The sequence below is a fragment of the Vombatus ursinus genome, unplaced genomic scaffold (genome assembly GCF_900497805.2).
Source record: "Vombatus ursinus unplaced genomic scaffold, bare-nosed wombat genome assembly UNPS02014794.1, whole genome shotgun sequence".
Lineage (NCBI taxonomy): Eukaryota > Metazoa > Chordata > Mammalia > Diprotodontia > Vombatidae > Vombatus > Vombatus ursinus.
In genome coordinates, this window is record NW_020954572.1 from 11,655,178 (window position 1) to 11,682,067 (window position 26,890).

The window sequence follows — 26,890 nt, forward strand, 5'->3', positions numbered from 1 at the left end:
GGTGGCATATTGGGTAGAGCACTGGCCCTGGAGTAAGGAGGACCTGAGTTCAAATCCTCAGATACTTGACACTTACTAGCTGTGTGACCCTAGGCAAGTCACTTAACCCAGATTGCCTTTAAAAAAAAAAAAAAAGACAACCTCCAGGGATGGAGAATGAAGCGCAAACACCTCCAGGCCAACTCTGCTGAATCAACAAACAACAAACCCTGGGGACAATACTGGCCTTAGGAACTTCACCTTGACCATGTGGAGGTAGGACTGTGTGGGGGTCTGACAGCAAGGACCACCCACTTTCACAGGATGCCAGGAACAATTGTGCTGACCAAGACAGGGTCTGAGCTGTGTCTGGGGATAAGAAGGAGTGAGCACATGCCAGGTGAGTGTGGAAGCAGAGGGGCAGGGACCCTGCTGGCTGTTTGCACTTGCAGGAGAGCAGAGTTCCTAATTGTTCTTGTGCCCTGGTTCCAGGGCAAAGTCAGTGTGGCTGGGAGCCCTAGTATGACTTAGTGGTGGAGAGGAGTGCCCAAGGTTGGGTCCCCAACAGAACTCAGCAAATAAACAGTAAGAAAAACCTGAGGCCTGAGGCACTATTTCCCACAATTTCATACTAGAATCTGATTAGAACAATAAGCTGCTAAAACTAAAATAAAACAAAATAAAAATGAGTAAGCAAAGGAGAAAGAACCCAACCATAGACAGCTACTATGAGGATAGAGATGTTCTGGGTTCATATTCAAAGGAAGATAGTGAAGCTTAAAAAGCCACCCTTTTCAAAAAGCCACCTTTCTCAAAAAGAAACATCAAATGGTCATGAGCCTAAAAAGAGTTCTTGGAAGAACTTAAAAAGGACTTCAAAAATCAAATAAGAGACCTCAAGGGAAAATTGGGAGGGGGGGGGAAACAAGAGCAATCCAAGAAATTTATGAAAAGTTCTACAAATAAAACCAATTTAACCAAAATTAGAAAGAAAGCAGAAAATTGAGAAAAAACTTTCATAGACAATATCAGATAAAGGTCTCATTTCTCAGATATGTAAAGAACTTTGTCAAATTTATAACAACACAAGTCATTCCCCAGTCGATAAATGGTCAAAGGATATGAACAAGCAGTTTTTTTATAATGAAATCAAAACTATGTATGGTCATATAAAAATGCTCTAATGTATTATTGATTAGAGCAATGCAAATTAAAACAATTTTGAAATATCATCTTACACCTATCAGAATGGCAAAAATGATAGATGCCCTTCAATTGGGGAATGGTTAAACAAGTTGTGGTATGTGATTATGATGGAATACTGCTGTGATATAAGTAATAATGAGCTGGGTGGTTTTAGAAAAACATGGAAAGACTTGGACCTATGAAGGAAGATGCTATCTACAACAAGATGAAGAACTAACAAATAGAAATGTGTTAGTATGTTCTTACATACATGTATATTGTATATATGTACCTATATGTATGCATGTAGGTGTATATATGTACATGTATATATTTACGTTAGATTGTAGCTTTTTCTAGGCTAGGAGAAGAGGGAGAAAAAAATAAAAAGTGCACAGCAGAGAAAAAGGAAACAGAAGGAAGCACAGAAAAGTTGGGTATCTTTGAAAACAATGTATAGTATTTATTATATAGGGTTTTTTAAAAAGTAAACAGTTTGAAATGAAATTTTATTGTTTTATATTGAACCCTCTATGTTCTGTTGTGTATGTGGAAATGTTCTTTTTTTTCTTTTCTCATTTTGTATTTAAGTTTAAAATGAATAAAATTTTTAAAAAAAGAAAAAAGAAAATACCTTCACTTTGCTATACACCCAGCAATGTCAAACTCAAATAGAAACAGGGGCCGACCACTAATTGATACAGAAAGATCTCTACAGGCTACTTATTGGTTTAGTTTTTAAATGTAATGTTATATATATTTTATTGCATTTTTATTTATTTTATTAAGTATTTGCCAATTACATTTTAATCTGGTTCCAGCTGTACTCAAGTGTTGTGGGTTTCATGTGGCCTGTGGGTTATGTGTCTGAGACCTCTGATAGACAACAGGGTATTCCCCTCAATATCATACTGCCTCTTTGGCTCAAATCCCATATAAGGCTGAACCCTGAAGAACTCTAGGTCTTTGACTGGAATATGAATATTCCCTCACATCCCCCAGCCATGCGCCCCACCTGTATTGCCCATTGTGGGCCCACAGATCACACACTAAGACTGTCCTTGCTGGCAGCCATTCTCTTCCTTCTCTTTGAATAGCAATAAAATTTGTTAAAATTATCTCTAAGGAACAATACTTTTTATCTAGATTCCCACCCTTATAATCTATCAGCCTCAATTTGCTTATCTGTAAATAAGGACAGTAGCATCTACAGCACCAGATTGTTATGAAGAGCAAATGAGATAGATAGATAGATAGACAGACAGACAGACTGATAGATATGCAAAGTGTGTTGCAAATCTTCAAAAGTGCTACGTAAATGCAAGCTATTAATATGTCTCTAATTACATATGGAAACATATATAGTACATTTATACACATAATTTTCCTTTCTTTAATCTAAAGAATAAATGCATAATTCAAATAATTAGTTATGGAACATTTTACAGGGTTTTCTCCCATTCTTCCTTGTCGTAAAGTGATTAACCATGTCTTGGGTAAAAGTTACTCATCTTAATCTTTCTACAAAAACATTTCATTTTATCTCAGGTCATATGACAATTTTAACAAAATCAGCCAAAGTTTCTTAACTAACTGTTCATTTTTATCTGCAGCATGGAACGCACATACACACACACAATTTTAAGGCCATATAACTTGGGCCTTAGAAAAAGTTTTCAAATACTCATTCTTTCTAATGTAAAATTTTAGTTTTTATAGTTTCCAGTACTGTCTGCTGCACTAGATAAGAGCAATGCAGGAGGTATAATTATTCATAGAAGTAGAAAACTCATTCATAGCCTTACTGGTCTCCCATCCCACTTCCTTCACCACATTTTCTGTCACTTGAAATAGCCAAAGACACCCCCTAAAGAAAGTCTTCCTCCACTTATCATTGGGTTTGTTCATTATTACCCAAAGGACAAAAAGTTGTTCTCCAATTAGACTTGAACTTTGATACTAGAGTCTAGATCTTCATTCTCCCAAAGCTGTTCTTCCTATTTCTATGTTAATACAACTCTTTTCCCTCTCAGCCAACCATTTAGAGAGGATATACTACTTGGCTAGAATGCAGGGAATCTCAGGGTACAAACTATCTTCAGGAAGGCAAATTATAAATACCACAGAGCAGTTACAGAATCCAATTTAACAGGATTTTCTTTTTCTGCACTCTTTGCTTCACGCCCAGATCAACTGGATGACTTCTTTCAAGCCCTGATTCTTAAAGAAAAAAAGTCCTTTTTTATTTAATTCAAGGTAAGAGTCTTGTTCTTATTGTTCTTAAAGCAACAAGTGGCTGCCCTGATTGACTTCAATATCCCCTTTAGTATCTCTTTCTCACATACTCTTTTTCAAACTACTAGACTCCTCACCTCAATCCCTTCTTCATCCTTAATCTTCCACCTTCTCCCTATCCCAGTCATTTGTAGCTCTGTAGCACTCTTAGCTCCAACTTTTCAGTCCCATTATCATTTCTCAACTTCTCATATAATAAAAAGTTTACATTTGCAGAATAGCTCTCTGAAACAAACAAAAAAAAATACAGCAAATATAAATGGTGAGGCAGGTAATTTACTATGTTTCCAAAAGGGAACCTGAATTGGATTTTTATACAAACAACTGGTTTGATCATTTTGGGTAAGTTCACCAACTGCTAATCACCAAAATGTTTCTACTACATATGGATACATATATGCACAAACTGGTTGGGGGAAGATGACTTAAATTCACATTATAATTAATATCAGTTTCATATTCAAAATCAGATTAAATTCATATATTCACAGTAAAACTTTTTTTGGGGGGGGGGGGGCTGGGGGAGTAGTAGCAAAGAACCTGAAACAAAGTAGATACCCATCTATTGAAAAATGGATAAACAAATCTAGGTATGTGAATGTAAGGAAATATTACTGTGCAATAAGAAACAATAACTATAAAGGATTCAGGAAAGCCTGGAAAGATCCATATGAACTAATGCAAAGTGAAGGAAGCAGAACCAGGAAAACAATATACATGTGATGACTACAAAAATGTAAATGGAAAGGACAAATAAATGAAACTGAATGCTGTGTAATTAATATGGCCATGAAGCTGAAAGCCCTGGAAAGGAATTGAGAAAAAATACTTCCCTTCCTCTTTTGCAGAGGTTAGGAGGGGAACGTGGGTGTGAAATATTGTATATCCTGTTAGACTCAGTTGATGTGTTGGTTGGTTTTTGTTTAAATGCTTTTTCTCTTCTTTACATCTTATAAAAATTCTTTTTTGCAGGGGATGGTTCAATGTGTTAAAGGAAGAATATCAGGAAATGAGGGCAATATAGAAACAAAAGATGCAAACAATAGATGTTTTAAATTTAATATTGAATATAAATACAATCAACTAAAGTTGTTGACTTAACCACTAGGTGGCATTGTTAGTCACTAACCTGATCCTAATTCAGTAGGAAGGTTTAGAAGCTACCTTGAGGCCGCAGGTTGCCCAACTCTGCTCTAGATGTTCCTGCTTGCAGATATATATCAAGCCCCAAGACCTTGCAGAACCTCCTCAAAGATATCTGTCATCACTTGAGAGAGTTTGCTTTTCCCTCCATACAGGAAAGACCAAATGGATGAAGAATGTCTTTTGCCCAGATTTCAACATGCATCTAAATGCATACAGATAACACAGATGGATAGTGGGAGGTGATCGGTAGCTTGGATTGCCTTTAGGAAATTGCAAAGCATTTTTATTGACCCCAAGTCACTCATAATAACAAAGAACTAATCCTTTCAAAACAAACATTTTACTTGTGTTGTTTTATGTCAGTGAGCTCTGTAATACAACTGCCTTTGATACATCTTACAAAAGCAAGGGGAAGGCATATGGTGGGTGTACAGGCTGTCACATATAACCCAATGAAGAACCCCAAAGAAGAACAAGAATGAAGAATGTCATCAAAATATTGTATGATAGAAAGAGAAAATGAGCTAATCGTGTAGTAAGAGCAAGGGATGACAGGTGGACAGCTAGAGTGCTCCCAAGATATCTCCACAATGTTAAGAATAAATGAGAATGGCATCTAGCATGGTGGGTGGAGACTCTGTGTTGCACCTTGGAGAAGATGAGAGTCACACAGAATGAACAGACATGGATGGGTTGTAGAGAGAACTATACTGTTGGAGAGATCTTCTGAATCCTTGAGATTACATGTGAGTAATAAAATATGTATCTCATAGCTACATGCCCACAGTCTCTCCCAGACTCATGCAGTACATGGGTTACTCCAAACCCAGGAGCTCTAGGAAAGGCACAGTTCAGTTGGCTATACCCCCATTACCACTCATTCTAAGAGCAGGCAAAGGAGTGAATATAGAAAATACAGCACAGTTCCTAGTTGATGTTCAACTAACACCATATAATAAGGCTGGTATTTAGGCAAAGATTGAAGAATCCTGGACCTGGGGCTCACCTCCTCCCTGTCTTCATGATAGATGACATGACCTCTGGATCTGCAGATTTTCTGTTCAGTTTCGTAACACTGGAAGAGATCCCTAACTATGCCTTGACAAACTCTAAATTTCAGGGCAGCTAGGTGATGCAGTGGATAGAGCACAGGGCTTGGAATCAGAAGACTTATTTTCATAAGTTCAAATCTGGCCTCAGATACTTACTAGTTGTCACTTAACTTTGCCTCACTTTCCTCATTTGTAAAAAGGGCTGGGGAAGGAAATGGTAAACCACTCCAGTATCTCTGCCAAGGAAACTCCACATGGGGTAATGAAAAGTTAGACATTACTGAAAAATGACTGAAAAGGATGAAACATCAACCACCCTGTCCTAGTTCCAACTCTATCATCTCAACAGCTGGCTGTGATTGTCAAACAGATAGACACAGAAATAGAAGCCATCAGTGGTTCCATACTTGATATCTTTCTAGCTTGATAAGACCTCCCAGATCTTATACTCTGTCAGCACAGCCTTCAAAAACCAAGAGTCACTTTCACACCACAATGAAGCATTTGAGGTGGATTAGAGACATCCAATGTGATACAGCAGAAAGAACACTAGATTTTGCATCAGAAAATCTAGATTCAAATTCCAGTTTTACTATTTACTATTTATTATAAAAAATCAGAAATTTAAACTAGATCATCTCAGAAATCCTTTAACAAGTATTCTACTTTCATGATCAAAAACTCTGAAATTCCTCTATCCAACAATAACTTCTTATCATTCCATTTCTCTCTGTGTCTCACCCCTCCTAGACTATCCTTTATCCTCATCATGTTCCTACAGTCCCTCCATATCTCAGTAAACTCCCAGGCAATCTTCTCTGCTCTTGCTTTACTTTCCTACCTTTCTAATTGTGATCTTATAATTAACTAGTTCAACTTTACACAGGCCTCTGCACTCTTGAATTCTTTGGCCCCTTGTCCTATTGTTATTCATATCTTATCAAACCCCAACCCTAGATTACCTCCTACTACTTTCTTTCTTTCTTTACACACAAATGCTACTAAATAGTGCTGGAAAAAGTCACACTACTAGTTTGTTAGGTAATCTCAACTGGGCCCTCTCTTCCAAAAGGCAATCATTTGACTTTCTTCATTGACTCTCTATTGTATTCTCCTAGCAGATTTTCAAAGCCTTGATTTCTTTTCTCCTCAAGCTTCCCAGCTACTCCATCCCTACCTCCATTTCAGCAAAACACCTGACCTCATATTTTAGAGAAAATAGAGGCTATTCTGTTACCTACTCTACTTCTCAAAAGCCCTTTTATTATCCTTCATTTCCTCCACCCTTATCCTGGTATCTGGTTATAAGTTGTGGCCCCTTTCTCACCAAGACCAACCCCATCCCCCATTGGTATTCTGGATCCCATTCATACTCCTTGCCCCATCTCTTTCCTCTCCACCTTCTGTCTTCTCTCCCTCTCCATCTCTTCCCCATTTTTCCTCTCTCCATATTTTCTCTCTCTCTCTCTTTCTCTCTCTCTCTCATCTTCAATCCCTCCCCTATCTACTAACTCCTTTCTACTGCCTATAAACATTCCAATGTCTCCTTCATCTTTAAAATATCTTCATTTGAATTTACTATTTCCTCAAGCTATCACCCTATATCTTTTTCCATTTTATAACCAGACTCCTAGAAAAAGCTATCTCCATTCACTCTCCTCTCAGTCATTTCTTAGCTCTTTACAATCTGACTTCCAGCATCACCATTCAACTGAGACTGTTCTCTCTGGTTACCAACAGTCTCTTACTTAACAAATTCAAAGACCTTTTCTCAGGTTTTTTTATCCTTCTTGAAATCTCTACAACATTTGACACTGTTGACACCAACTCCTCTTTAAGACTGACTCCTCTCTAAGCTTTCATGCCACTACTCTCTCTTAGTTTTTCTCTTACCTATTGGGGCACGGATTAATCACTTTTACTGGGTCATCACCATGTCATACCACTTAACTGTAGATATACCGCCCCCAAGCTCTGCTAGAGTTTCTTCTCTTCTCTCTCTAAACTTCCTCTCCGGGTGACTTCCTTATACAGTTATCCCTTCCACATTGCGAGGGTTAGGGTTGCAGCACTCCTGTGATCTGGAAAATCCACATAAAATTTTTGACCCTCCTTTCATACCAGAGTAGAAGTCTGAATTTTTTCTTCTACTTTTCTAGGGGGTTTACAGTACCTTCTTGTAAAATTTATCTTAAGTATTTGGTCATAGGCTCTGTGTCACCTGCTAGTCTGCAAGTATCATCTGTGACTTCTGCAAAACTCCCCCAAAATTTAATTTCTTATGCCAACCCACAATATATCAAAACCATGATGGGAAGTCATGATGTTGAAGGGATAACTGTGTTCCATGGGTTCAGTTGTCAGCTCTATGCAGCTGCCTCCTAGAGATAGATATATAGATACATAGAGAGATATACACATACATACATGCATATACATACATACAAAATATATCTTAAGGATCGACTGTGCCTCCACTACTGTGCTAGGTCTTAAGGATGAAAAGACAAAAAAAATTAATATCCTTACTCTCATGGAGCTTACATTCTATTAAGAAAATGGCATATATACAAATAATTATGAAATATAGGCAATGTAATTTTGGAAAGAATGCTTGAAGCTTAGCTTGAAGCTAAGAAGATGAGGAAAGGCCTTTTGAAGGGGATGGTACTTGAGCTGGGATTTTAAGGGAATTAGGGAATCTAAGAGACAGAGGTGAGAAAGGGGTGACTAGGGAAGATATATATATATATATGTATGTATGTATGTATATATGTAGATAATATATTCATATATATTCAGCCCTAGTCTCTCCTGAATCACCAGCTACATGTTGGACATTTCAAAATGAATGTCCTTTAAACACCTCAAATTCATCAGGTCTAAAACACATTATCTTTTCCTCAAAACTCACCCTTCTTCCTAATTTTTCTGTTTCTGTAAAGGGCACCACTATCCTGCTATACATCCTCAAGTACTTAATATATCCTTTGTTCTCTCTAACCCCCCAATATCCAATAGGTTGCCAAGTCTTATTGATTCCACCTCCACAACATCTCTCACATCCATTTATTTTTCTCCTTTCTTACAGCTCCCATCCCTAGTTCAGACCCTCATCACCTCTAGCCTAATCTAGTCTCCTAGACTGTTAACTAGACTGACTCAGATCTATCTCCAGTTCATCCTCTACATAACTGTCAAACTGATACTCCTCAACCACAGACCTGACCATGTTACTCCCCTGCTCAAAAACCTCCAGTTGCTCCCTAGTGCCTCTAGGATAAAATAAAAACTTATCTGTTTGACAATTAAGACCATTCATAATCTATAGGTAGTCTGTTTCTCTAGGCTTATTATACTTATTCTTCTCCTTTACACACTCTACATTCAAGCCAAATTGGCTTACTTATTACTCCTTCTACATGATATTTCATCTCCTGTCTACATGCCTTTTCATAGACTGTTCCGAGGCACCCCTTTCTCAACTCTGCTTCTTAGATTCCCTAATTCCCATCAAATCTCAGCTCGTGTACCACTTCCTTCAAAAGGCCTTTCCTGATCTTCCTAGCTGCAAGCATCCCTCCCAAAATTACTTTGCCTATATTTTATACTTATCTGTATACATGCCAAAGAATGTAAGCTGCATTAAAGTAGGGATGATTTTTTTTGTCTTTTCATCCCCAAGACCTAGCATAGTGCCAGACTATGCCTTAAGCACAGTAGGTGTTTAAGTAAATACTTGTTGCATTAACTGACCTACATTTATTGTTTAGAAAAGGTTTCCTAAAAACTAAAGCTATTAAGAGGAGGTGATAAATAGAATCAACCATCTCAGAAAGTAGTGGGTTTCCTTTCAATGGAGGTCTTCAAGGAAAGAATGGATTACCAAAGAGTCTGGTAGAGATAAATACTGTTTAGATCTAGGTTAGACTATATGTCCTCCAGGTACCTTCTTTCTTTGATATCTGTAATTCTCTAATGTGATTTAGGAGTTCTCATCAAGAAATAAGGCCCGAAAACAAGTAACGCAAGAGACTTAAAAATCACACCAAACTAAGCAGTAATGCCAATCCCTCCTAATTTCAAATTAGAAGCTGTTAAGTGTTTGGCTCCAGCATCTCATCCTGACAGGTTCAGGTACAAAGGAAAAAAAAGGTAAGCATGAAAAAAGTACTCAGTCAGCTATTCTAGTCAAGGCAGTCTGTGGCTTGACTTTATCTACCTTAGTATAAGAAATTCATATTTACTAAAGATCATCCTTTCCTGTAGTTTTGATCCTTCCCTTTACCTTAAGAGTCTTCACTCCAAAGACAAGAAACTAGACATGGATCAGTGGAGGAAGACTAAGAACTAACAGGCCCAACCCCTTTTATAGTTTAATGAAGATCCATAGTTTGTTAAGAACTTTAAACTTTCCCTTTTTAAAAAAAATTCAATTTCTGCATATTTCCCTAGAGTTGTTTGCATTTTTAAGTTAGAAAATGTGCTGCTATGAAATTATAATGACCAAGTTTGTTCCCAGAGAAGAGTTCAGGAAAAGCATTGCCTTCCCTCTGTTTATATTAGGGGACTACGGAAATATCACATATTCTGCCACATCTAACACTATGCCTCACCTAGCTTCTCACTCTGCTCCTACAGGCCCCTTCTCCCAATGGTGAGTTCTACTAGAACTTTCATTTGGGGGAAGGTGCTCAACTCTCATCCTCCAGACTTAGCCACCATGTTCTGACTCCTTGAAGGCAGTAACTGTCTTTCTTTTTGCTTGTATTTGTATCTCGATCATTTAGCATGGTGCTGGCATATACTAATTTCTTAATAAATGTTTCTTGACTGCTGACTGACTAAAGCTAATTGGTATAGTGAAAAGGGGGGAGGCACTTGTTCTCAGAGAGTGCCATGATCACACAGGGATAGCTGTTATAAGAGGAAAAAAGATGCCAGCAGAGAATAGCATTAGATGAGTGACACAACTGTCCTTTCAATTCCACAAGCAGCTAGGTGGCCAAGATGGCTAGGACATGCAGTGGGATGACCACTCTGAAATCATAGAAGCACTTAAGGCTCAAACGTATATAAAATTTTTAGACAAAGACCTATAGAAAAAGGCCAATTAGATAAATGGAAATTGATATAACCTTAGACTTTTGAGAAGCTTTTGACAAGGGGCTGGAGTCCCAAAGGTTTTTCCTTGCTTATCGGTACATCAGTGCTGCACTGGCTGGAAAGGAAGCTCCACTCTTTTCATACTTTAGGAAGTCATACTCATCAATGTTTTGGTGCCTGAAAAGCTGAATTTTGGAATAACTGGATGCCTACAAGTCCTCTGGACCTTTCGAACTCAAGCTAGTGGGCCCTATTCCTTTCATTGGTATCCAAGCTCTCACAACAGTGCTGAAGCAAAAAGACCATAGCTGAAACTGACAGACCCTTTTTGAATACTCCAGCACCCAAAGAACCTACATTTTAACTTGTTACGAGCCAACCATAACCAGTTATAGGATGTCTGTGCCTGCTCCAGAGTCTTCCTCTCCAAGTCACTTTCCTTACATACCATCACAATTCTCCAAGAAGAACTCCCTAGTGTCCTTCATATAAAGACACCATCTTGGCAAGTTGATGGGGTCTGTATGTGTGCCAGACCCCCTTACATGAATAGTTGCAGTGCTATTTGTTACCCCTATGTCAGAGGCTCTCATAGTGAAAGATCATAGAATCATAGATCTAGAAATGAAAAAGTCCTGAGAGGCCAACTAGTTGTCAGGTGTTTTTAAAACCAAGCCAAATAGAGTTCTGTTTTCTCCTTCTGTATCTCTTCTTTGCCTTCTCTATTTCTTCTCACTCCTCTTCATTTCTCCTTTTCTATCTCTTACTTCAATCTTTTTTTCTCTTTCCCTTTTTCCTCATTCATTCTTTTTTATTCCCTCTATCTTTGTCTTAGTTAAACCTTCTGAAGGACTTGTCCCATCATATCCCCACAATGCTCTAGATATATCCTAGACCATAACTGATTTTCACGTTCCATTTTTCATAATGAAACAACTTTCATAAGGAACAAATTTATTAACAAAATACATTGAGGTCATGTCTAAATGAGAAGTGGAGACTATCCGGTCCAAAGGCTACGTCAAGTCCTTAGTTTAATTTCATCTGGTCTTTTGAGTAATGTTGTAGTCATAAGTGTGACTGTAGCTCAGAAAATCATTTCCTTTCTCCTCATCCCTAGGTAGTTTTCTATATAGTTGAAATAGAGCCTCTGAAAATTTAAGATAAAGAGTACTTGAAGTGCTGTGAATAGTGGTTAAATCATCTAATAAGCATTTAAAAAGGAAATTATGCAGGATAAAGAGGCTTTGAAGTGTGGAGAACAATGGTTACATCATCAAGCCTTTCAAAGGAAAATAATACAAGTAAAGTCTATAGACCAAGTGAATAAGTTCTGACAAAAATAACTTATCTGACCTAATGTTTCCTTCAGATTCTTAGCTTCTCCCTCTCTCATCCTCTTACGTGTGCATTTCCCTTTTTGTATATTTCTTCCTCTCCACTTCTCTACTATTTTGTGTCCATCTCTCTGATATACCAGTCCTCTATCTGGGTCTTACTTCCCAGAACTCTCTGCCTGCTTGACTCTTTCTTTTCTCTCCCTTTACACTTAACACTTTTTTTTTACTCCTTCTTCCTTTTTCTTTCCCTTCTCCTCAATCCCTTCATTAGCAAATATAGACATTAATTTTATTTTTAAAATATTTATCGATCTACTTACATCTTACTCCTCTCCACATACTCTTCAAACCATAACATCTCCCAACTCCAAACATTTTCACTGGTTGTCTCCCTTCCCTGGAATTCTTAACTCTCATCTCTGCCTCCTGGCTTCCTTCAAAACCTAGAGATTAAATCACATCCTACCAGTCCTTTCTAATGCTAACTGTCTTCCCTTTGTTGGTTATCTCCAATTTACCCCATATATATCTTATACCCCATATATATACCCCATATACAAAGCTGTTGGCATATTGTCATCCCGATTTGACCATAAGCTCCTTGATGATACTGTTTACTGCCTTTCTTAGTGTCCCCAGAGCTTAGCACAGTGTCTGAAACATAATAGGTGTTTAATAAATGCTTGTTGATTTGACTTCATTGAACTTAAATTGTGTACTTCCCATCTGTAATGTTAAAATCAAGTGAGTTAAAAGTTTTTAAATTTCTCTCTCAAAAAGTCCCCAAACCAAACCATAATCTAATTCAGTTGAGTTGTTTTTACTTACTTATGACCTTCAACTATTTCCCACTTCCTTTTTGTCCCCACTAAATCAGTGGGTCTTAAAAATTTTTTAAAAATAGTTAATTTTTAAAGTAAGTTTTATTGATATCTTCCTTTTTCACGTCACTATTATTTCCCCATATATTTCTCCTTCTTCTTCCTTCCTGAAAGATATTCTATGTAAAACAAAGAATTTTTTAAAAAGAAAAACAGGCAGAGAAAAAAAAATCACTAAAAGCAATCAATACATCAAAAAAATCTGACAATATATACAATGTTCCATATCTGTGGACCCTCCCCAACACCTGCAAAAAAGTCAGGGGAAGTATCTTTTCTTATCTCTTATTCTTCATAATTTTGCAAGCTTCATTTTTTTATTGTTTTGTATCTGTTCTTTCTATTTATGTTATTGAAGTCGTTGTGTACATTGTTTTCTTGGTTAATTTTGTATTTATACACATTCATATACATCTTTTCATGATTCTCTCTAGTCATCACATTCATAGATTTTAAAGCACAGTAATTTTCTATTACATTCATGTACCTCAATTGGTTTAGCTGTTCCCCAATTAATGAGTATTTTCTTTGTTTCTATAATTCTACAATTCTTTGATACCATAAAAAAGTGCTACTATAAATATTTCAGTGTATATGTTTAAAAAAATTAATTTATAAGGGGAAAAAATTTCCCTCTTCAATTCTAACTGATCAACAACAATAAAGATTTCCAAATAAATTTTAATTTCTTTTTATTTTTAATAATTATACTTTATAATTGCTTTAACATTCATTTTTTTTGTTTGTTTGTTTTTTGCTAGGCAATGTGGTTAAGTGACTTGCCCAGGGTCACACAGCTAGTGAGTGTCAAGTATCTGGTCTGAGACCAGATTTGAACTCATGTCCTCCTCACTCCAGGGGCGGTGTTCTGTCCACTGTGCCACCTACTTGCCCCTTTAACATTAATTTTTTAAAATTTTAAGCTCCCAATTCTCTCCCTCCCTATAGTCCTTCCCTACTCATTGAGAAAGCAGGCAATATTATATCAATTATACATGTGAAATCATGTAACACATTTCCATATTGGCCATGTTGTGGAAAAAAAAAAGTATTCTTCAATCTGCACTTAGATGTCACCAGTTCTCTCTCTCTCTTTTCTCTGTCTCTCTCCCTTTGGATGTGGATAGCATTTTTCTTCATGTGTTCTTTGGAATTTTCTTGGATCACTGTATTGATTAAAGTAGCTAAGTCTTTCACAGTTGATCATAATAACAATATTGCTGTTACAGAGTGCAATGTTCTCCTGATTCAGCTCACTTCATTTTGCATCAGTTCATATAAGTCTTCCCAGGTATTTCTGAACCCATCTCCCTGATCATTTCTTATAGTTCAATAGCATTATATCACAATCATATACCACAACTTGTTCAGCCATTCCCCAGTTTATGGGGAACTCCTCAATTTCCAATTCTTTGCCACCACAAAAAGAACTGCTATAAATATTTTTGTAAATTTAAGTCCTTTTCCTTTTTCTTTGACCTTTTTGGAATACAAACCTAGTAGCAATATTGCTAGGTCAAAGAGTATGCACAGTTTTATACCCCTTTGGGAACAGAACAACTTTTAATTTCAACCATTTTTGCTTATTTTCCTGAGGGCTGGATTTAGAATTCTAATCCTAATACTAGAAATATGACCTTAGGAAAATTATTTTATTTCTCAGGACTTCAGTTTCTTCATCTGTAAGAAGAGAAGATTGAACTAGATTATGAACAAAGAACCTTCCTCTTCTGAAATTCTGATTTCAGTCGTAATACCATGCCAATGGAGATCAATAGCAAATAGTAACTGACGCTTACAGTTGCAGCTGAGTCAGTTTTTTAAGTATATTTTTAAAAAAGGTATGATGCCTTCTGATATTATATCACAGTCATTTCTGGGGCGGGGGGGAAAGAAACCTCCTTCCCTTCCTCATGAAACTCTCTCTTAAAACCAAGAAAAACAATTGAGTCAAAAATTCTGGATATAATAACTGTATCTGACAACATATATAACATCCTGACCTTATCTGCAAGCCATGAGAAGTGAAGCATGCTTCATTATCTGTTCTCCAGAACAAGCACTGGTTTTTTGGTTATTCCATGCTTGGCTTTCTTTTTAGTGTTTTTTTTTTCAGTTTCACTGGAGAAGTCATTATATATAATGTTCTTTAGATACTGCTCATTTCACTCTGAATCAGTTCATCCAAGTCTTCTCATGTTTCTGAATTCCTCATATTCATTTCTTTCTGCAAAATAATATTCCATATATTCATATGTTACACTATTCTTTACCATTCTCCAATTCTGGTTTTAATTCTTTGCTACCATAAAGCATACTGTATGATTTGGTATGTATTAGATCGTTGCTTCTGTCTTTGGGCACAAATCGGTTTTTATTCTAGGCCAGTAAACACAGACTAAGGGCATAAGTGTAAAAATAAATGAATAATCAACAGTAACTTACATTTTCAGTATTTAAAACTATTCTTTAAAAAAAGTCAAACTAGGGGCAACTAGGTGGGGCAGTGGATAGAGCACCGGCTCTGGAGCCAGGAGGACCTGAGTTCAAATCCGGCCCCAGACACATCATACTCACTAGCTATATGACCCTGGGAAGTCACTTAACCCCGATTGCCTCACCAAAAAAAAAAAAAAGTCAAACTACATTCTATTTTGAAACAGGGACATGTATTTATGGAATTTTAACACTGACAAAGGCTAAGCCTAGGACAAAACTGTGCAGAAGGCAAAGTTCATCTTCAGAACCCCACTCCTAGCTTCTCCCCTTTTTCCATCTTCCCTCAGGCAGAACCTGTTCTCAAGAAAGAATATGAAACTCATTCATACCAAGATATATGAGTCTGATGAGAGTTTAAATTATTACCCTCCCCAGTGGTAAGTGCATTTTAACAGAGATCAAAACTGTAAGCTAAAAAAAAATAATAGAGCTCTAACAATGGAATTTTAGGCATTAGCCAACAGATAGATCAGTTTGGTATTTGAGTCTCTAGGCCTCTCCTGTGCCTCCAAAGTCACATTACTGAGGCTATCACCCACTCCCCAGGTCATCATCTAGACTCAATAACAGCTGGCTCCAGCTATGCCTGTCTATGCATGGCTGACATGGAATGGAAGCACTGAAAAATTCAGTCTGTATAATTTCCAACATTTATTAAAACAATCTCTCAAGGAGCGGGACTGGTCTTTCTGGGTCTTCACTTTCGTGTGGCCAAACAGCCAAGTTGCAGCAGATCGGACAAACCATATTTTTCAGCCACGGGCAAAATACTCTCAGCTCAAATATCTCTTTAATTTTGCACATGCTGGATTTTGCAACATGTGTTAGTTTTTAAAAGGATAAGAAACAGTTATGAAAACTCACATCCCTGAATATGAGGTACACTTAAAATACGATGGGGAGAAAAAGTATCTGCGCAGTAACATTTGCCACAGGAAGGAATGGATGCTCGCTTGTCTGAACTTAGAGGGTTTTTTTTTTAAAGCAAGTTCAATATAATGAAAGGAACTCAATTGACAGCTTTGAAACACAAAATTCTCTGTTTATCCATAAAGACACATATATGGCATGGCCACTAACAATTCCAAGCTTTCTTGATGAGTATACATATCTCTGTTTGCCCTTGCAGAGAGTGAGAAGAGGGTTCATATTCTAGGCCCACTCAGTTCTTGGCTGCTCTGCTAAGACTGCCAATTAGAGTATTTTGTGATATGGACATCTGTCCACTGGACTGAAACCAGCTCATTTCACAAGACAGTTGTCAGATGGTAACAACTTTTTGTGACAACCTGTGTTGGATTCAAACCCATGCCCTAAGAGGTTATGTGGCTTCTTCATCCACTCTCAATTTTGATATCCCAACACTGAGGTAAACAAAACTGATTTTTTTCAAAGCTAACTAGAGAGGTGCTCTATAAATTTTAATCTGCATTTCTCTTCATTCTCAAGACAGTTACTGATGCTTGAATTTATTAGCAGAAGATAGGCCTGCCCCTGCACTCTCCAGCAAAGTTTTATTTCTGGGAAAATGGGATTTTTCACATCTTTTAAAAAGAAATTAATTCATCCAACATTGATTTGGTAGTTATTTTCTGAGCTTCTACTATCTGCAAGATACCATGCTAAAGATGATGAAATCCTTGGCATTTTCCATGGTCTTATCCTTTCCATACTCCTCCATTTAGCTGAAAATGTCTGCTGAATACTCCAGAAATTCATATCTCTGCACCATGACTTTTTTCAGTTTCAGTAGTGGGGGTTGGGAGGAGATGAGGAGGACTGACAAAAAAAAAGTTTCACTAGTAGAAAGGTAATGCTTGAAGGTACTTTAGTTTCTCAACTATATGTAATTACTTCAAAGGCAAAAAAAATCATAAGAATAGCTTTATTGTCATATTTTTACCAGTGGGTGTATGGAGTGATTTAACTTACAGGTAATGATTATGTGATTGTATTGATACAGGGCACGCAGCCTACCAGGCTTAGTGAATCATCTTGACTGACAAGAGGAGGTGTAAAAAATCTGCCTGTTTCTATTCTCTCCCATCCTCCTGGTTTTACAAAGGAGAGAGCTGTTTCTCACAAGTGGGGGGTTAGGGAGGCATCAAAGCTCCAGATCACAGATATAAATGCATAAAGAGAATGTGTCAATTCCTTGTGGTATAATTTAAAAATTAATTGGGTGGTGTTGGTAAAAATCACCCAGCCCAAATGATGACTGTTTCATCAGGGGCACAATGCAGCTGACTATCAGAACCGACCTCCAGTTCAGGGGGAGAAAAAACAACAACTATAAACTTTCCAATGCTAAACTAAAATGCAAGTTAATCTCTCTGAAATGTTCCAAGTTGTTTGTTCATGTTTTACCTCCACAGGACAGAACTGTTACACAAACCCATCCATTTATTTAGACTGCAAAGCAACAACACACAGAATAAAGGTCCTAGCCGTAGCCCTGTATCCTGAGGTAATTAAAGTGGGTATTTTCCAGCCCATGGCCCCTGAAGCCATAGCTGATTAAGAGTACAAAAATTTTTAAGACTGACAAATAACTGTGCCAAGGACAATGCTTGACCAAATGTAATTAGCTGAATTTAGATAAATTCTCAGTCTCGCTTTCTTTAACATGAATAGGAAAATCACACACTTCATTGGATAAGAATAGATTTGAAAATGAACATTTGGATTCTGTGAAGATGTTTTGCTGGAATAATAGGCCCAAGATTTCATATGAACTGAGTATAGGCTCTTTTTGACCCAAAGAATATCAGCCTTCTGTTTTTCTTTTCTGTTCCTATTTGCTGATTTTTGTTAATATTTATAATAACAGAAATAATAGGCAAGGGAAAGCAATAGAATAACAGATCCATTTAAATCTTTACTCTTTGTTTTTTTTCTTCAGGGTTTCTGGTTCTTTTTCTTGGGGATAATTAGAGATAAATGGTATGGTATTATATTTGCTCAGATAGCAATGCAAAAATGCCTATTTCCATCATTTTCAGTAATAGACTTTCAAGCTATATTTTCCTCAAACTTGATCCTCATTATTCCAGTAATATTTAAGCTATTAATTTCTCCAGAGAGTGCTTTTTGAAAATGGTAAATTATAAGACAAATCTCCAAATTACATTTTCTTTAATTTACAGTATTGTTCAAGCTCCTCTGTTAGCATAAATGAATAGTCTGAGCTGCAGTCTCAAAGAAAGACTTAAGCATTAAACAGTTGGCTTGGAAACAGAAACATTAAGAATATGATTGAAATTTTTTACAGAAGATGAAATAACAGCATGCTCCAGAGCTGATTTATAATAATTCTAACATTTCTGCCAGAGCTATGGAAAAGTGACAACGTTTGCCAAAAACAAGGTGAAGGGTTTCACTTTCTGACTGGTGCAATGATGCCAATTTTGCCCTAAGTAAAAAGTGATTTTCTCAGTTAAATTATTTTAAATTCTTTTCACTCTAAACCAAACTGCCAGTTTACACACTGGAAGTAAAATATAGGGCCTTTCAAAACAAAAGTGAGTTAAAGAAAAAGTTGTCATGTTTGATCTTTAAAATGCCAGTGAAATTTAAGGATTTAAACAACGGTAGTAAAAACAGTCAAAGTAAATGCTACTGCTGTCCACATGTGCCCCAGAAAGAATGACCTTTGGGTGCCTCACCATCAAAAAAACTACAAAAACTAACTATGTTCTTATTAAAAGTGGATGTTTGTTATGCTAATTTATAATTGAATATGTATGAAATTTCACCCCTCATCCACAGGACTGTTTTTAATCACTTGCAATTTATTTCATTCTGTATAAATCCCACTTGTTTCCTTTACTTCTGTTTTTAATCTGCTGGGTGACAGTGGACAGAAGGTATTCTTTGCAAAATTATGAACAAGCCCTCAATAAATCCTCAAAGATATCAGTAACCTGACACCTTAACCATCTGAGGCCTAAGCAATGGTCATAATCATTTGATTCTGTAAATGAAAAGGCCTCGAAGTGACTTAGAAAATCACTTACTCCATCTAGTGGTAACTGGATGTACTTATTCCTGCATTTTACAATACATTTCACAGGATTATAAATTTGCTAGAAGGGACCTTAGATATTATCTAGTCTAACCTTTACATTTAAATAATAAGGACGCTGAGGTACGGGGAGGTTTAGTGTCTTTCCCAAGGTCTCTCAGGTATGAAATGCAAGAACCAATATTTGGCTAATTCAAAATCTAGTGCAATTTTCACTATACTAGACTCGGACATAGAGGCCCATCAAGGCTGAGTACTTGCCCACGGCAGTAAGTAGCTGAGTTAGGATCTGAACCAGTCTCTTTACTCTACATATAACTTCCTTTCTGCTATACCACAAGAACCTCATTTTAATCAAAAGATTATTAAAATGCCCAGAAGTATAACAAATAATCATGTGGGAAATGAGTTGCATTCTGTTAATACTATATATCATTCTACTATTGCCTAAAGCAAGTATACAGCACCTCATTAATAAATATTAACTGAGTGCCAATCAGACACAGTCCTTGTACTTTCGTTGCTAAGTCTTATAGCTTCTGCCTCCACAATATCCCTTGTGTAAGTCCCCTTCTCTTCACTCATATGGCCATCATCCTAGTTCAGGCCCTAAACTCTCACCCAGACTATTGTCTCCTAAGCTAGGGAGATGGCCACATTAGCGAAGAGAAGGGGACTGACACAAGGGATGTTGTGAAGGCGGAGCTGTTCACTGTAGAACTGGTATCTGGTGGGAAGTAGATATATAGCTTGGGAAAGTTGTTTAAACTCTCAGCCTTATGTTTCTCATCTGTAAAATGGAGAATACACCTAATTCCAAGGGTTATTGTGAGGATCAAATAAGGTAAACCTTAAAGTGCTATGTAAATGCTAGCCATCATCATCATCATCATCATCATCATCATTATTCCTGGACGGAGGGAACCATTAAAAGTCTTTTTAGCAAATGACTGAAGTGGTCAAAGCTATGCTTTAGGAAGATCAATCGGATATCATTTTGATTGGAGAAGGCAGTTTCAAGGCAGGGAGATCAATTAAGAGACTACTACAATAGTTTAGAAGTGAGGTGAAAAGGACGTGGATTAGGGAAGTGGTAATGGAAATGGAAAAGAGGTGATGAATATAAGAAAAATGAAAGAAAAATCCATTAAATTTAGTGACTGACTAGAGGTAAAGGGAGAGAGGGAAAAGTTAAGGTTGACACTAATGTTTTAGTACCTGAGTGGCTGGAGAAGAGAGATATAATTAATAAGTTCAGAGGAGGATTTGTTGAGATGGGAAAGAGGAGGAGGGAAGAGAAAGAAAAAGGATGTTTGGTTTGAGACGTTAAATTGGAGATGAAAGCAGGTGGAGCGGACCAACAGGCAGCTGAAGATCTAGGATGACCCCTACATGATCTCATAATTCAACTTGAGTTTATTCTCCTTCCAGTTGCTCTCCTGACATAACATACTTTGCCATGATGTCCTTATGCAGGTTGTCCTCCCCACTCCCACCCATTTTTCAGCTCCCTCTTATGTGTTGTCTTCCCTACTAGAACGTAAGCTTCTTGAGGGCAGGAGCCATCTTTCTTTTGCTTGTATTTGTATTCCACACACTTAGTACAGTACCTGACATATAAGCTCTTAATAAACACTTGTTACCTGCCAGTTTGCCTCACACAGTTGAAAATCTGCCAATGGGCATTGCCTAACTTATTCTGACACTAATGAGTATTAACTTGTAGGATGCCTATCTGGCCCCCATTACCCTCTTTAAACATGCTATCCCTTTACATATATAAATTCTCATGAATCATGAAAGTTACTTCCTTTGGAGATTAAAAGTATTTCAGAGCTGGAAGGAACCTTGGTGGCCACATAGTCCAAACTATATCCGAAAAAGAATCCACTTTACAACATATTCAAAAAGTGGTCATCCCCTCTTTGCTTGAAGATTTCCAGGAAAAGGGAATCCATACCTCCTAAGGCAGAGCATTCCATTTTTTGAGAGCTCAAATTGTCAGGAAGTTTTTCCTCACATCAAGATTAAATTTATCTGATTGAAACTTCTACCTATTCCTCCCTCTAGAGGCAAATAGAAAGTGTCTAAGTCTTCTTCTACATGAAAACTCTTGAAATATTTGAAAATAGTTATCATCTCTCTATGAGTCTTTTCTTCTCCAAATTAAACATTCCCAATTCTATCAACCAATCCTCATACAAAAAGAACTTAAGGCCCTCATTCTCCCAATTGCCCTCTTCTAGATGCTCTCTGCCTTATCGATGCCGTTTCAAAAATTTGGTTACTAGAACTGAATACAATATTTCAGACATAATCTGACCAAGGCAAAGTGGAGCTGAAGTATCACTGCCATACTACTAGGAGCTATTTATTCTCATGTAATCCAAGACTTTATTCACTTTTTTTGCCATATTACACTGTTGACATGAATAGAGCTTGTAGTACACTAAAATTCCCAGATCTTTTTCAGACAGAAATTCTGTTTCTCCTATCTTGGTTGAATTTTGAACCTAAGTAAAAGGACTTTACACTCCTTTCTATTACATTTAACCTTATCTGATTCTATTCGATGTTCTAATCTGTCACAATTTTTAAAAATATCTTCATTATATAATCCACTGTGTTAGCTATCTATCCCACCTTTAATCATCTGCAAATTTAATAAGCTTATCTTTATCCATTTATCTATTTATGCTGTTATCCAAGTCATTGATGCAAATATTAAACAGTGTAGGACTAAACCCCAATCACTGGGCCATCCCCTTTGAGACTTACTTTCAACTGAAATCAAAACATTAATGACTACTAATTCAAAAGTTAAACTCTTTATTACTAATATTTGGGATCATGAGCACTAATGATGGTATTACTCAGTTGATTTTAAAAATTTTGGTTATTTTTGCTAATGGTTCAACTTGGTTAATATTTTAGAAATGGTCCCATTCACTTTGTTAACTTTCAGGAAACAGGGTAGAACAAATATTTCACAGGCTGAATTGTCAGGTTTAGACCTCAACCTTTGAAAAACCAAAATTCAGAAAATATATTACTGATACTGCCAATCTCTCATAAAAATAACAAAAAACCCCAAACCACAACATTTTTATGCTAATGGTGATATTTCCTGACTCTCTTACGATGATGGAGGAATTAGATCAATTGGGTCATCATGATGCATCCGCCAGGAGTATTTCTTCATCACCATCAATTGCCAACAGCCTTATCTAATTTGAAAATCTGCTGTGTTCATTGGTATTCTTTTCCTTATGATTTGCCTCTTTATAATTATGATTTGTGCATATAACCAAACATCAGAGATGGTATGAAGACAGTGGGGATGGGGAATGGAGAGAAAGTAAAAGTGGAAGTGGTAGACACATAGAATAGCCTAAACAGAAGGTGAAAAAGATAGAGAAAAGATCTTTTCTTTTCATTCCCACAAACTTCATATCTACCCACCCACAAGCTGCATTTTGCCCTTTGAGATACGTAGCACCTAGAGAAGGCTGCTGTACAGTGTAGAACTAGTGTGTGGAATTTAAAGAAGGATAAAAACATAGAATGGGGGAGGGGGCCGAGCAATGCCTCATAACCCCACCAGCCCCTCTGTAGCTGGGCTCCAGGCAGTGTTGTCTTAAGGAGTCCTTAAACAGCAACCCCTTGCAATAAAAATGCTTCAGACACAGTATGTGAGTGTAAGTAAGGTGGATTTTGTTATTCATATTTAGATAATAGTTCCCAGGATCCATGGCCACAACAATCTACCAGTTCCCAGGATTTCACACTATAAACAATTTCTACTACAACTGCGCAATGAGATACAACCGTGAGACAATGTAAACATTTGTGCTCGAGTTGTAAAGATCTACTGCTCTTGTGCTGTGCTAAGTCAGCATGATATTGCTAGAGCTAATGTAAACTTGTGAAGCTATTGCTGACAAATTGCCTTCTTTGTGCACTCCCCTATAAATCAGGTGAGCACTGGTCAATGAGGGAGGATTTGGGGAATGTGCCAGCTGAATGCTGTGTGTGCCTTGATCTGCCCCCATCAAGGCTTTGGGGGAATGTGACAGTGTAATGCTGTGCTTGCTTCAACCAGCCCCCATTGAGGCTTAGTGGGAATGTACAAGCTGTAATGTTGTGCTGCCTCGACTGGCTGCCATCACGATTTAGTGGAATGAGATAGGAGTTGTGCTCCTACTCTTATTCTTGCCAGTCCCTGTGAGAAGATTAATTGGGGGATGCTGTAGGAGTTGGGGTTCGCATTATCAGCAACCACCTTGAGAAAGATAGAGTAGAATAGAAGAATAAAGTAATTATTCAACTCCTCGTTATGTCTCCATTCCTGTCCTTCTGGCTGTCCAGATAAAGAGTGAACCTGCTAGAGACTGGAGCCCAAACCTTACAATTGGCGCAGTTGGTGGCTCTTGCCTTAGTGAGCCAGACTATGGAAGGGTGTATCTAAAGGCTCTGGAATGGGATTCCTGTGGTTCTATTGATTTAAGCTGCTGCAACCGTGAGAATCATCAGATACTTCCTAATGCATCACAGTGCATCATTGTTACTGCCTAGGGCAACACCATCTATCCTCCCAGTCACCTAGGTTTGCAACTTCAGTTCATCTTCAAATCCTCACTCTATCTCACTCACCTCCTTTCTACCTCCACACTGTCTCTTGGCCACACCTCCTTGCCACTCACACAACTACCAGCCTAGTTCAGGTGCTCATCACATTTCACCTGGACTACTTTAATATCCTCCCACCTGTTCTCCTTGCCTCAAGTCTCTCCCTGCTCCAAACCATCTTCCACATACTGCAAAAGTGATGTTACTAAAGTGTGGGTCTGATCATGTCACACATACCCCTACTTGATAAACTTCAGTGATTCCTTACTACTCTAAGATCAAATACAAACCTCTTGGTTTTGCATTTAAAGCTCTTCACAACCTGGCCCTTTCCTTTAAAGTCTTTTTATTCATTATTCTGCTCTGCATTTTAGCAGTACTGGTCTAGTTTTTGTCCCTTACACAAGACTATCAATCTCCTGTCTCAGGGCCTTTCCTTTTCACCGGCTGAAATCCCTGGCTTCTTTCAAGACTCAGCTCAAACACCACCTTACGCAGGAGGCCTTTCCAAGTCCTCCAGCTACTAGTGCCTTCTCTTTCAAAGTTACCTTTATCTACTCTGTATATACCTTATGTGTATCTATTTATATTGTGTCTCCTACATTAGAATGTATGCTCCTTGAGGGCAGGGTCTGATTTTCCTTTTTATTTATAACCCCAGCATTTAGCATGGTACCTAGCACATGGTAAACACTTAATAAATGCATATTGATTGATCAAGAGTTTAAAGCTTATTGGCTGTTCCCAACTTTACTGGGAGTTGAGGTCTAACAGGATACACTGAATTCCAGGTTGCTTCTCTTCTCTTCCCCAGGCTGAGGTAGAGGACTGAAGGAGGAAGAGTCAGACTCCAACTTGAGAGGGATGTTGAGACTAGGAAGGAGTAGAATATGGCACTTTGTGAAACATATATCTACTGGCTTTAATTTTACTGTGCTTTTGTTTAATTAAATTAAGCCATTTGTTCAACCATGTCCTTAAGAGGAGATGAGTAATTAAAATAACCCACTAAATCTTGAAGGAAGTATGGTCAGTAAGGGCAGAACCATATGAATTGACACATCAAGATCAACTAATACTCCCTTATAAAGAGCATTATAAATCCTCCAGGAGAAATAATACATTACCCCTTCTACACCACAACTTTCCCCATCATGGTTTTGATATATCGTGGGTCAGCCTAAGAAATTAAATGGGAATTTTTGGGGAGTTTTGTGGAAGTCGTAGACAACACATGAAGGCCAGCAGATGATACCAAAAAAGCTTAGAAACTCAGAAATGCATAAAATATATGTATAGCATTATATGATATCAACCAAAATTTTATAATAAGGTACAGTAAATACCCCATAAAAGAAAAAGATAAAATTCAGACTTCTCTGGTATGAAAGGAGGGCAAAAAAATTTTACATGGATTTTCTAGATCACAGGGATACCATGCCCATAACCCCTATGATGTGGAAGGATAACTGTGCTGTGGCTTCTATTATCCTTCCTGGGAATGTCCTTATCTCTACAAATAGGGAAATTGGGCTTTGTTGAAAGAGCATGTCAAATAGATAAGCATAAATCCCTTTGTTCTCAAAGTCTTAGGTTTTGCTATAAAAAAGGTATACTGTCTCTGTTCTACAGAAAACAGGCACTCATTGTTTAATCAAGTCAACCAGCATTTATTATACACCTACTCTGTTCCAGGCACTATGCCAAGCACTGCTTCCTCTGCTTCTGATACCTTACTTTCTACAAATACTCTCAAGCATGACCTACAATTTCATTGTAATATTTCTTCCTCATACTAATAATGTTGCAACCTGGGTCAGTCCTCACCCCCCTCATCCCTCTCTCCAGATCTCCTGCTTCCAAAAAAAATGTACTTTTTTGCCAACACTAAGGCTAGACTATGCCTAGGGAGTTATTTAAGAATAACAAAATCATGGCATCACAAAATGTTATTTCTGTAAGGAATTTTAGCAATCGTGTAGTCTAGCCCCATTTTTTAAGGATGAGGAAACTGATGCACAGAGAAGTTAAATGACTTGTAAAAATAATGGCCCAAGTCTCCTGAATTATGGCCACAGAGAGAACAGCACTTGAGGAACTATGGAGGGATAGACAAATTCAGATCAGCAAGACAAATAAAAAATGTCTTCCAGCTAAGTTTAGTTCATAATTTTTTGCCACTATTGATGGAGCAATAGTTTTGTTGTTTTGCTTTGTTTTTACTATCCCACTGCACTCTACAGACCATTCTGGGACCATAGTGTCAAAGATGCCTTACTAACATACACACACACACACACACACACACACACTCTCTCTCTCTCTCTCTCTCATACGGACTTTGCAAATCTTAAAGTGCCACATAAATGCATATCATTATTATTTTAACCTATAGTCATCAGGCCTCCTATCTGGTCTGAGTCTTCTACTGTAGTCCTACTGAGCTCTAGAAATGTTTATAGAGCTGTATAGGGGTGTGCTGGCAAATGTTTAACAATCTGGCCAGAGAAAAATAACATCTGCATAAACTTTTAAGTTTAAGATGCATTATTAACACTTAATTAAGTCTAGAGACTAAACTCTAGGCATTCAACAAAACAAAAAATCCAGCCTTGATTTATAGTTATTACTGATTTCTGAGGTGCAAATGCTCACACTGAAAATTTAACAATGGACTCCTTGACTAGAGCTGGCTCCAACATACCCCTGCTTTTGACCCAGTGATATCACTGTTAGGCGTAGATCAAGGAGGTC

The 26,890-nt window shown here is 37.4% G+C and overlaps 1 pseudogene; it reads left to right on the top strand.

The window, feature by feature from the left end:
• The first annotated feature begins 303 nt into the window (after positions 1–303).
• The window catches only part of LOC114048998, a 43,727-nt pseudogene continuing 17,140 nt past the window's right edge, over positions 304–26,890 (top strand).